This window comes from Zingiber officinale, chromosome 1B, assembly GCF_018446385.1.
Source record: "Zingiber officinale cultivar Zhangliang chromosome 1B, Zo_v1.1, whole genome shotgun sequence".
NCBI classification, from domain to species: Eukaryota; Viridiplantae; Streptophyta; class Magnoliopsida; order Zingiberales; family Zingiberaceae; genus Zingiber; species Zingiber officinale.
The window spans coordinates 37071296-37084510 of NC_055986.1; the positions used below are offsets into that span (position 1 = coordinate 37071296).

The window sequence follows — 13215 nt, forward strand, 5'->3', positions numbered from 1 at the left end:
GGTGTTAACCGTAACAGGATTTCACAGGGATCTTCTCTATTTAGTACCTAAGGATAGTTGCTTTAACTTTCGGTGATTGCATGTTGATGGACAATAAGTAAAGGATAAAATGTGATACATCAATACCACCACAACGAAACCAAACTCCTAGAACTCTTAATAAACCAAGTTAATTACTCTATTTTCGCTAGTTCTTGTTTTCACTTCCCAATCTCTTTTCTTTAGATAACTTACAACCATCGGTAGTTTAGCTAATCCTAAGTTAATCATTGCTAGTGCTTATAACCAGTTCTCGTGAGATCGATAATCTTTATTACTGACGACGAATCCGTGCACTTGCGGAATCATAATAAGTTTTTGGCGCCGTTGCTAGGGACTGCGTCTATAACATTAGCAAAAATCATATTAGATTAGACTATACTTTGCTTTTGTTCTTTATCACTCCTTTTTCTAATATTCTACACTTCAGAGATAAATAGTTTTATTTTTATTTTCCTTTATTCTCTGCATTTTTATTAAAACGCCAAAAAAATATATTATTCCAATTCTTTTCTTTACTATATTCCATATCTTATTTTTGCATGCGAAGAGCTAATCTTTCAGGACAACTTCTACCGTTCGATCCAGAGATTGATAAGACTTTTTTGAGAAGAAGAAACCTACAAAAAGCATTTCAAGCAGCACAAGAATATTCAGAGATGGCTGACAAACTGTTGAAGGATTATGCAGCACCTTATGCGCGAGGGGTTCGGTCTAGCATCACTCGATCGCCAATCGAAGATAACAATTTTGAAATCAAGCCTGCAGTAATCCACATGGTTCAACAGAATCAATTTGGAGGAGGACCGCACGATGATCCAAACCATCACTTAAAGCTTTTCTACGAGATTTGCGATACTATGAAAGTGAACGAGGTCCCTCCAGAATCAGTAAGGTTACTTTTTTTTGGATTCTCCCTAAAAGATAGAGTCAAGAAGTGGCTAAATTCTCTTCCAGCAAACAGCATAACGTCTTGGGAGTAGTGCGAGTAGAAATTTCTGGACAAATTCTACTCGCCAAGCAAAGCTGCCCACATGAGGAATTTGATCGCAAGCTTCAAACAGATAGAGTTAGAATCATTATTTGAAGCCTGGGACAGATTCAAAAGTATGATGAGACAGTGCCCCCATCACGACCTTGAGAAATGGTTGGTTCAACACACATTCTACAATGGAATCAACTATCACACGAAGGTATCCCTCGATTCTGCAGTAGGAGGAGCATTAATGAATAAGAGCCTTGATGAAGCTGAAGAGATCATAGAGAATGTGGCACAGAACCATCATCAGTAGGCAACCTAAAGATCTGGTGGTTCTTTCTCAAGGAATCTAATAAAGGCGTCAGGAAAATTCGACGTAGATGCAATCACACTCATGTCTGCGAAGCTGGACGCTCTAACCAAGAAGTTTGAGGTCATGAGAAACAACATAGCCAATGCAATAGTATGTGTTTGTGAAACTTGTGGAAGTACGAATCATGCTCAAGATACTTACCCCTTAGGGCCAATACAAGAACAGATAAACCAGCTTGAGCAATGTGATGCGATAGTCAGTTACAACCAAAAGCAAAATAATCCGTACTCCAACACATATAACCCTGGATGGAGGAACCACCCAAATTTCTCATACAGGAATAATCAGGACCAAGGACCAGCAAAACAAAGCTATCAACCTGGGCAACAAAGCTACCCATCTGGACAATGGACTTATCAACAACAGCAACCCTCACAACTATCCAAAATCGAAAAGATGCTCGAAGAAGCTCTCTCAGATCAAAAAGAGATGAAGAATGAGATCAAGCAATTGACTCAAATACTAGAAAATTTCGAAAAACATTAGAAGAGGCAAGATAGTCAGATAGCCCAGTCTTTTTTAAGAGCACAGGGAACATTTCTAAGAAAGCTTGATATAAATCCAGTGGAATATTGCAACCGCATCGAACTGAGGAGCGGGCAAACTATGGGAGACCCCCAAATCACTACTCAGAAAGGACCTGACTCAGAGGAAGAGCCCTCTCCCCTAATGCCTAATCAGATCCAGAACAGGGATGGAGAGGAGATCACCAAGAAAGTTGAAGGAACTCTTCAAATTCCCCCACAAAGTCAGACAATTCCTTTCCCTCAGAAACTGATAACATCCCAAAAGGATGAAGAGTTCAATCGATTCCTGAAGAAGATTAAGAAAATTTGCGTAGAAATACCACTGATAGATGCACTACACCAAATCCTGAAGTATGCAAAATTTTTAAAGGGTATTTTATCTAACAGGAGGCAGAAGGGAGACTTCGAGACCGTAGCATTAACAGAAAATTGCAGCGCTCTACTTATGACAAATATTCCACCGAAACTTCAGGATCCAGGGAGTTTTTCCATACCTTGTAAAATTGAGTTTGAACTCATACAGAAAGCTTTTTGTGACTTGGGAGCCAGCGTTATCCTACTTCCGTACTCGTTATGTAAGAAGTTAGGGCTCCAGAACATTAAACTGACTACTATGGCATTGCAATTAGCTGACCATTCATGTAGATACCCAATGGGAATAGTGGAAGACATGTCAGTAGAAGTAGGCGGATGCATCATTCCCACAGATTTCATTATCCTGGATATGGAGGAGGATCCCAAGATATCGATCATTCTTGGAAGACCATTCCTTACCACAGCTGGAGCTCTCATTGATGTGAAAAGTCACAAGTTATCCTTGGAGATCGGCAAAGAAAGGTTAGAATTTGATTTATCTGATTCTTCTAACTACGACCCCTCTTCTCAGGGAAATTCTAGCAAAATGAACATACACAAAGTCGAGGAGTGCAGTTTCCAAGCGAGGTCCCCTTCAGCGAGCAATAAGAAGTACATTTACCCTGCACGAATGAAACTAAAGGTGCAGACTGGAGCATTAACCCTAGGAGGAGAGTCATTCTTCCATGGGTTTAGTCCACACTAACTGAAATGGGGTCGAGCTAAAGACCTAAAACAAGCGTTTCTTGGGAGGCAATCCAAGGGTTTTTCATTTTACTTCATCATTCCGTTTATCATTTTATTTCTCTAGTAAGTTCAAGTCGAGTACTTTTATTATTTCTTTATTTTTAGGTATTTATTTTCAGGATGTGCATAGCCTCCATGAGTTGGCCGTGAGCGTTTCACGGGCGTGGAGGCGTCATAGGAACCAAAATGGCGAAAGACGAGTCATCGTGCGCTTAAAGGAGTCGACTGTGTGACCCCACACGGTCGTGCGAAGTCGACAGAGGGACAAAGGCCATTGGTCGTGCAACCTTGCACAGCCGTGTGGCCTATGCATAGAGGATGAAGACACGAGCCGTGCCAATTGGCACGGCCGTGCAAGAAGACCAATGGAAAGGAGGCATAGGCCGTGCCAATTGGCACGGTCGTGCGATCAAAGCAGAGAGGAAGAAGGCGCGGGTCGTGCCAACCGGCACGGTCGTGTGACTTTGGTCGAGGGGAGAAGAGAGGGGGTGATGCCAATTGGCAAGGTTGTACAGAAAAACCTACCTACCCGACCGTGTCTATAAGACACGGTCGTGCCTCTACCCGTATGCGCCGCCCACCCCTCTAAAAAGCCCTATTTCCATCTCCTTCTCTGCCAACAATTTTCTCCTCCCCACTACACCTCATCAAGCCCCAATCCCCACCTCTAAAGTTCATCTTTACTTAGATCTACACCTAGATCTAACATTTCTTTAGGCCACAAATCCGGAAAGAGAGAAGAAACTCCCCTATTGTTCTTCCTCCTCTTCCATCCTCAAGATCCATCTCCACCTACAAAAATTCCTCAAAGTTCATACATCATGTCATAGATCTTAAAGAGACTTTGTCGACGAAGTGGTGGATTTGGCGAAGGAGATGCGCCGGGAGGCGACAAAGGCAAAGTGAAGGCTTCTTCTTCAAAAGGCAAAGGAAAAAGGGTGGCGCGCGACGAAGGTAATGAAAATGAGTTTAATATTATTTTTAGAAATCATGAACATAAAGCTAGATATGATATCCTTGTCTCTAGAAAAATTATATGCACTAGATATATGGATCCCACTACTTTGGATATGCTAGGAATTAGAGATGGTGTAGATTGGATGATTAGTTCTTTAGACTGAAATGATATTATGTACTCCCATTTACCGACTTACCCCCGCCTAGTCCTTGAATTTTTGAGCTCGATTAATGTTAAATTTTCGTCTGAGAATGACACCGTAGGGGTTATAACTTTTAAGTTGATGAATAAAGAAGTTCAGTGGACGTTTAGTGATTTTAATAATTGTTTTAGTTTACCTATTGGTGGCGCCCACAGATTTGATGATGAGATTAGATGGAATGAATTTTGGATGTCAATAATCGGATCAAAGGACCCTTATGAACCCTCTAGAGCTAAGGCATCCCGCATGTAAAACCCGACCTTTAGATACCTTCACCAAGTGATGAGCAAAACGATTTTTGGTCGAAGAGAGAGTGATGGGGTGGTTAGAAAGGTAGAGCTCTATTCTCTTTGGGCGATGTTGAATAAAGTGGATTTTGATTCCGAATTTCATTTCTTACAAAATTTGTTGAGAGCAGCTAAAGCATCTTCGGGGATGATAGTGTCTGGTGGATTGATCACCCAAATAACATTCAATCTTGGTTGTGAGCTTAATGGATTAGAGGTCATTCATGGTAATGACAAGATCGACATCGATTCTTATCTTGCAATGAAGATAATTTCGGGATGATAATGAGTATGCCTTCCCTAGGAACAATGGTTTTTCATCACCCCTTCCTTGCCCCGAGCGCACTTCGATTCGCAACCTCGTGAACTAGGTGATTACTGACTTAATCCCCGAAACTATTCCCTCCATTATAGAAGAAACCAAGTACCACCAAGAGCCCTCGTTATCCCGCAACCTTCCGGATATTTGAAACCTCTTAGACACTCTTTTGTCTATGGTACAGGACCTTCTAGATTTGATTTTTCTCACTTCCGTACCTCTTTAGACTCCCTTCATGAGAAGAAAATACCCAACAACGATTGTTGGAGGGTCATTTCAAGTTATCTAACGACCAGTTTAGGGAGGTACAGGATCATTTTCAGTTTACAAGGGATTTCCATAGTCAAGTGTCAGAATTCGTTCAGGACTATGAGGTTGACCAGGAAAGAATGAGGAATTTTATGGATGATATGGATATTACTAGACAACAAGTAGATGCCCTTTATCAATATCATCAACACCTTGGCCATCTTCCTGGTATGCCTAGATTTCCCTCCGGCACATATCGGGGACCTCCTTATCTCCCACCCCTGCCACTGCATTAATTTCATCGGGACGATGAAAAATTTAAGTCTAGGGGGTGCTGTGTCTGTACAACCTAAGTCGAGTCGAGTTTTTCTTTTCTTTCTGCATATTTTATTAGTCTGCTTTGTTTATTCGCATTTTATTAGTTTCATATTTCTATTTGCATCTCATTTGCACTTTCTTACTTAAAAAATATAAAAAAAAGGTTTTGAGGCATATTTGAGAACATCAAACCTTCTACTTTTTCTGCTACTTGTCCGATAGTAAAATGACTAGCATTTTCTTAGTTCATGTGTTGTCAAGATAGTGTTAGTATGTTTGGTGTATCTCTTTTGTCTATCTTTAGTGGCACGAAATAAGATAAGTATTGTATGGAGTTTGGTATAAGTCTTGACCTAACCTTAAGGATCTTATTTTCACTACACTTAAGTACTTAAGCTTGAATAGTAGAAATATTTTTGAAATAGTTATGATTCATCCAAATTATTTAGTACTTTTATTCTCATGGTGGTTTCTTATTTACATTTTAGTTACTGGATGACCTTGGATCATGAAATCTCATTTGGAAAAATCTAAATCCCAACATATGCATCTCGCATTTGTGATTAGTGCTTTAGCACAAAAAAAAAAATTGAATAAGGGATAAAAAATAGTTATCGTGAGTGGAAACTAACAATTCACCCCTTTGAGACCGAGTTAGGTTACTGAGGAATGAATGTTATGTTTCTCTTGATTCCGAGTAGTATCCTTTGAGACCTTGTGTAATTTAAGGAAAATGAACCAAGTGTGTGGCAGGTAAATGCCTATCACCGGGAACATTAGGATCAATTGTATGATGACTTAACTAGGACAGGGAATTGAAACTTGAAGAGTTTGAGTTACTTAATACACCGAGCACAAAGAAATTAAGATTAGGCCATACTTAGGTTACTCCACAATCGTGCTTATCAATGAAACTAGTTGATAGAGTTAGGCGAATGCACTAGGGATTATGAAACACTGCTAGGAGCTCATAAACATAGTTTGCAGTGTTTTGCTTGAGGACAAGCAAAGGTTCAAGTCTGGGGTGTGATGTGTGTAAATATTATGATTGTTTATGCATGTTTTAACATACATTCACTTGCTTTATACGTATATATTCTTTGCATGATCATCTCTTTTATCATATACTTATCATAAATATTCTTTTGTTCGGATATCTGCTCTTTGTTTGGTTTTTGTGTTGACAGGGACAACTTTCGGAGTAAAAACAGCTATTGTCGACGCACCGGAACGATCCAGAGAACACGATCGTGCAAACTTGCACGGCCGTGTGGCCAAACAGAAGAAGAGCAGTGCACGACCGTGCAACTCTTGCACAGTTGTGCGGCCAACCAGAGACGGATCCTTGCATAGCCATGCAATCCTCCACGGGGCCCCCCACGATCGAAGCTAAGCAATGCACGGCCGTGCAATCCTACATGACCGTGTCCCAGGAGCCGAGCCCCAGATCCACACGGTCGTGCCAATTGGCATGGCCATGCAGGGCAGCCAAAAGCAGAAGAAGGCACGGTCGTGCCATATCTACACGGTCGTGCCGCGGCGCCGTGCCCTGGCCTATAAATAGGGTTTTAACCCTTCTCCACGGGGGAAGCGAACCGTTAAAGGGAGAATCACCTTGGTCCCGTTCCACGCCATCCAGGACCTCCGTCCAACAATCCTACATCCCCACATTAACTCCAGAAGCAAAAGATTGGATCTGAAGATCACTCGTCGTCGTTGGATAAGCACCCTTTCTCTTTCTCTCTTCGTGTTTCGAGAATTGTATGCTTAATTACATTATGTCTTCGGGTTTTTCTCCGGCGTCTATGGAGTAGATTCCTTGTTCTAGGATTAGGGAGTAGTTGTGGATTGATTTTGATGTAAGACTCATATTCATGCCTCTATTCATTGGATGATTTCGCTTGCTTTGTTTCAACTACTATGCATGAGTCTTGTTGTGTATTAATTGATTGTGTATGAATTACTAACCTCGTAGAGAGAGTATCTTAGATCATATATACCCGAGGGGCCCTAGTGACAGGGGTAACCCATTCACGGACATCTAGGGTACTTCCTTGAAAGGAGAGGCAACTTCTCTACAAGGAAGTAAGAGACCAAACCAAGCCCTTATTTCTATCCTTAAGGACACCAATTAGAGTTGCGTTCTTGTGATCTACTGAGGTGCCCTTATGACAGGGGTTAACCGTAACAGGATTTCACAGGGATCTTCTCTATTTAGTACCTAAGGATAGTTGCTTTAGCTTCCGGCGAATGCATGTTGATGGACAATGAGTAAAGGATAGAATGTGATACATCAATACTACCACAATGAAACCGAACTCCTAGAACTCTTCATAAACCAAGTTAATTGCTCACTTTTCGCTAGCTCTCGTTTCCGCTTCCTAATATCTTTTCTTTAGATAACTTACAACCATCGGTAGTTTAGCTAATCCTAAGTGAACCATTGCTAGTGCTTATAACCAATCCTCGTGGGATCGATAATCTTTATTATTGACGACGAATCCGTGCACTTGCGGAATTGTAACAATATTCTAAACAGGTTTTTTCTTAGCCTAATCCATTCATCCCCTTAAACATGTCCTACAAATCCCATTTAAATCCTGACAAATTCCTAAAAATTCCTGAAAAATCCAATAAGGTTATTTCTCCCATAACGCTTATTATTTAATTATTAGTTAAGTGTCGTATTTTACATTCTCCCACACTTATAAAAAATTTGATCCCTAAATTTCCTGCTCAACTCAGGGATCCTCATCCTAGGGTAACAACCAACAACATACTCATATTCTAATTCACCTCAGTATCAAAATAAATCTCCAACCGTAAGGGATGAATCTATGGGTTATGAGCTCATCCCGCTTCCGCTACTCCCACCCTTCTATCTAGCCAACTGTGGGTAAATCAACTGCCTCCAAAATCCATAACACACACTATCAACAAACCTCTAACATCCATATAATGTGCTCCGACTTTCCATCTATCTGAGGGTGAAAACTGTAGGATCGAAAAGAATTTAGATATCTCCACAATGACATGATATTGTCCACTTTGGGCCTAAGTCCTCATGGTTTTGCTCTTGGGCTCTACCCAAAAGGTCTCATGCCAATGGAGATATCTTTTTCTTATAAACTCATGATCTTTTCCATGTGTTTTCAATATGGGACTATGTTTGCAACCTTGCAACCCCAACAATCCCCCCCCTCAAACAAAGGACCATGGACTTCCCACGTCCGATCCTCGACCCACCAGGTCTTCCTACCCCTCGGTCTACTCGACCTACTAGGACTTCCTGCCCCTCGGTCTACCCGACCTACTAGGTCTTCCTGCCCCTCGGTCTACCCGACCTACTAGGACTTCCTGACCCTCGGTCTACCCGACCTACTAGGACTTCCTTGCCTAGCCGCAACTAGGACTTCCTGCCCCTCGGTCCACCCGACCTACTAGGACTTCTTGCCTGGTGTCTGGTCCTCTTGATCCGAACATAGGAGCCCCCACTTTCTTTGTTCGAGGTCAATATTGTACTCACATGGTTCAATCAGACCATAGCTCTTGTGCACAGTCGGCGGTTAAACCTTCTGGCAGTCCGGGCTCTGATACCAATTGCAGGATCGAAAATAATTTAGATATCTCCACAATGACATGATATTGTCCACTTTGGGCCTAAACCCTCATGGTTTTGCTCTTGGGCTCTAACCCAAAAGGCCTCATGCCAATGGAGATATCTTTTTCTTATAAACCCATCATCTTTTCCATGTGTTTTCAATATGGGACTATGTTTACAACCTTGCAACCTCAACAAAAACCTCTACTACAACAAGATCTATACTCATGATCTGCTACAAACTCTGCTAGATACGTGAAATGAATCACGGATCTCAACCTGATACAATTCTCAGAGATATACCATAAAGTCTGATGATGTCATGATCATATAACTCTGCTAATCAATTCAAAGAATTCATCCTACAGTTCACTCGAAAAGGAGCAAATTAGTCAATCTATCAATGATTACCTAATATCGCAACATATCCTCTATAAGTCCTGGATAATCCCACGAATAGATCATCAACAATTAACCTATCGCCACTAATCTCTAGCAGTATTTGATGGATCTAACTAATAACTGACACAACACAAGTCATACATGGCTCTTCGATCTCGGCATAAACGGTACCATTAGTAGTTGAAGGATGACGGCCACTTGTCTGTCGATGTCTCCATTACATCCGTTCGGAAGAATGAGCTTGTGGCCTCACTCCCCGAGGACGATGTTGCTGATCTAGCATAGTTCTTTTCTACCAGTATTTTATAACGTGGAACATTCTTTGTAAATTTTTCTAAGTACTAATCCATGCATCCCCGTTTGGCGCTTTAAAATTTGCCTGCTTCGTATCCTCTTTATTCTTTCTATATAACTTAATCACCTCGTGTAATAGTTTGAATCTGCCATTAATTATGGCTGAGTGGTACCCCATTGTAGGAAATAAGAAAGGGTATTGGATTCAACCGTGTCGAGTATCTTCCCCACTCATCATTTTCATGTAAAGATTCCTCTCTGCTTAGTTATGATTCACCTAGTCGAGTGGGGAGTCTTTGACACTTGCATTTTTATTCGAAAATCTTGATGGCGGCCACAAGGTTTGATAATCGCCTCTCGGCTTTCAATACCTTCTTCGAACTTAGAGTTTAGGTTTAATAGTTGTCACTCAACTTTTGATTCCCCCTCGTGCTCAGGTTTATAGTTGTCGCTCGACTATTGTTGCGAAGTCACTCGATTTTTAGCCATCGTTCAGCTATTTATAGTTTAAAGTCCAAGGGTTTATAGTCACTGCTCGACGGTCGAATTGCTATCGTGCTCGAGTTTATAGTTGACGCTCGACTATTTGATTATCCATGTTCAAGAGTTTATAGCCGCCGCTCGACTTATGAAACTTTCTCCTTGAATCCAGGGTTTATAGTTGTCGCTCGATTGTTGACTTTCATTGCTCTCGGGTTTAAAACCGCTTCTCGGCTGTAATTCTTGCATGCTAGGGTTTATAGATGCCGCTCAGCTTTTTTTTTATATAAAAAGTAAATAAATGGAATGGAAGAATACATATACAAGCCAAAGGTACGGTCAATCCTGACACATCATGTCCAGATAAATACTAGATTAGTGTAGAGTCTCGCCATACCTTGTAGGCATGACATATGCATAGATACACCAACCTACATCATTGTCAAACAAAATCATACAATAGATAATCTCACAAACGCCGCTAATATACATTACATCACTGTTGCTAATGCGATGCCATCATCGTCGCCATGAAATCATCTGTCCATGGTTATTCCTCCACACCTCCACTATACCCGATCTTCCTCCATCATTGGTGGCCTCATCAGTGGCCCTCCAATAGCGGTAGAGGTAAGCATGACCATGTTTGGATCTTGACCCTTCCATGATCTCAACCAATCCAATAACTGAACAAAGCTCCCACCATCCTCCACTATGGCTGGAGCTCCGACCATCCTCTGATCACCGCCATAGGGACACTCCATAGGTAGGGATGATCCAAAAATAGAGTTCAACAAAGGTTAGAGCCAACGCATGGTGCTTCTTTCATCCATAAGTCATATTGTGGCAGCCCTCCGTTTGAGTCTTCCTCTTCCGACCGTGGACAGCCCCTCCTCCACCTACACTGTCACCTCACCAGACCGTCTACTGTGTCCGATTGCATCCGCTAGCCCCCTCCATATGTGCTCCCATGGCCAAGGGAGCGTATTGCATGAGAAGTTGAGCAGGGTAGCTCCTTCATCGGGGAGGTAGCTTCGGGGAGGATGGATTTGGCTGGTTGCCATCATTGGAGAAGAGAAGAGCCAATTCTGGTGGTTGGCCTAGAACCCATGGCCTACTTGGGCTTGAGCTTAATCTCATTGGCCCACAAGTCCACCATGTTTGAGTGTGATCTGTCACCAGAAATGAGAGGGAGCCCCAAAATGAGAGGGAGACTGAAACTGCCGCCCAAACTGTCCGTTCCCACGTCTTGCCCCAAATTCGAATTTTGAACTTTGGAATCTCCCTCTCTTTGCTCTTTGACCAGTTGACCACGTTCCCCAAGGTGACATCATCCTCCCTCCTTCCCAGTTCTCCGGAAACAAGCCAGAAGACTGCTGATGGCCGGAAAACAGCCAACTCCTCCAATCTGCAGATTTTGTGCAACTCTCTCGCAGCTGCTGGTCACCGCAGCACTTCATGTGGCCTTCTCCCTCTCGTTCCACCACTTCATCTAACAAGAGAGCCGGTGAGGTGAACTGAAGAGGTGCTTTCCTTGATCTATGGCCGGATGTTGCTGTTGACGGGCGGCGGCACAAATTCTGCTGCTGCTGGGGAAACTGTTGAACAGAGATCAGTTGGTGTACCTCATTGGACTTGGCTGCAGTTGCTCGTAGACATCTTAGCCACCAGAGTTGGAACGCCTCCTTCATTCCCATCTGACAGCCACTGAGTTTGCTTGACAATGATTCCCAAGGTGGTGGTGGAGTGGGGCGGCAGTGAGCTTGCTTGATCGAAGGAAACTACCCGCAAGCTCCTCCTCCTAGTGCACCGGTGAAGGAGATGGACAGTGGTCATCAAGCTCACCATTCCCTCCTTGTGTGGTCGGGCCGCCTCTTCCGCAGCCCTTCACCAGGGCCGATGGCTGCTGGCCACTGCCGGCGGAGGAGGGGAGAGTCCCCACCGACGCTAAGCTTTGGAATCTTTAACAGGAGATTATAGTCGCTGCTTGATTTTCAGTTATTTCATAACAAGAGTTTTTAGCCATCGCTCGACTTTGGAATCTTTAACAAGAGTTTATAATCATTGTTCAACTTATAATAATTTTGTAACGAGAGTTTATAGCCTTCGCTCGGCTTATGCTTTTCGTTGCCTCCCGATTTTATAGCCACCGCTAGCCTATTGATTTCTTGTTGGCCCAGGGTTTATAGTCATCATTTGACAATTGATTTCTATAAGGTTAGAGTTTATAGTCATCACTCGACGGTTGATTTTATGTTGGTCCTGGATTTATAGTCGCAGCTCGACTTCCAATAATTTCGTAATGAGAATTTATAGTCATCGCTCGACTTTGGTGTCCTTAATAAGAATTTATAGTCGTCGCTCAACTTTCAGTAATTTCATAACGAGAGTTTATAGTCGTCACTTGGCTTAGGCGTTTCGTCGCCTCCCGATTTTATAATCGTCGCTCGATAAAGTTGAAGATGGTTAATGTTCCAAGGCCACTCTAGATTCCATCCATTCTCATCTTGTAAATAATAGGATCAAGAGATGAGCTTCCGAATGACCTTATATGCGCCTCCTCGTGGTGCCTCTAATTTGGTAACATCACCAACCGGATTCACTCTCCTCTAAACTAGGTCTCCGACTTGGAACGGTCTGGGGATTACTTTCTGGTTGCAGCTTTTTACTTCATCCTTTGCCAATAGGCTATTAGTCGAATGGCGGGCTTATCTCTAACTTCGCCTATTAAGTCAAGCTTCATAAGCCGCCGATTGGCGTTTTCCTCATCGTAGAGCTGCACCCGGTCGAACTCTAGCCCTACTTTGATCGACACCACTGCTTCACCTTCGTACACCAAGTGAAATAGGGTTATGCCAGTTTCTTCTCTAGGCGTGTGTTGGATTGTATACTAAAAGCCTAGCTTTTTGTATAAACATTTACTTAGAAATAAGAATCATATTGGTCAAATATCTATATTTATAAGCTAAGTGTAGTTGTTCAATTAATTTATATTGTAGATAACATAGTGTGTGGTGTCAAACACAGAAGATAATGTTATCAATTCCTTATAAATTATAAACAGTAGCTCACGACTGAGATGGAAA

The 13215-nt window shown here is 42.3% G+C and overlaps 1 non-coding gene across 1 annotated transcript; it reads right to left on the reverse strand.

Moving 5' to 3' along the window:
- Positions 1 to 1071: 1071 nt before the first annotated feature.
- Positions 1072 to 1177, reverse strand: LOC121994210. The gene has a single exon (XR_006115639.1). It is a non-coding gene; the product is annotated as a small nucleolar RNA R71 (small nucleolar RNA).
- Between the last annotated feature and the right edge of the window lie 12038 nt (positions 1178 to 13215).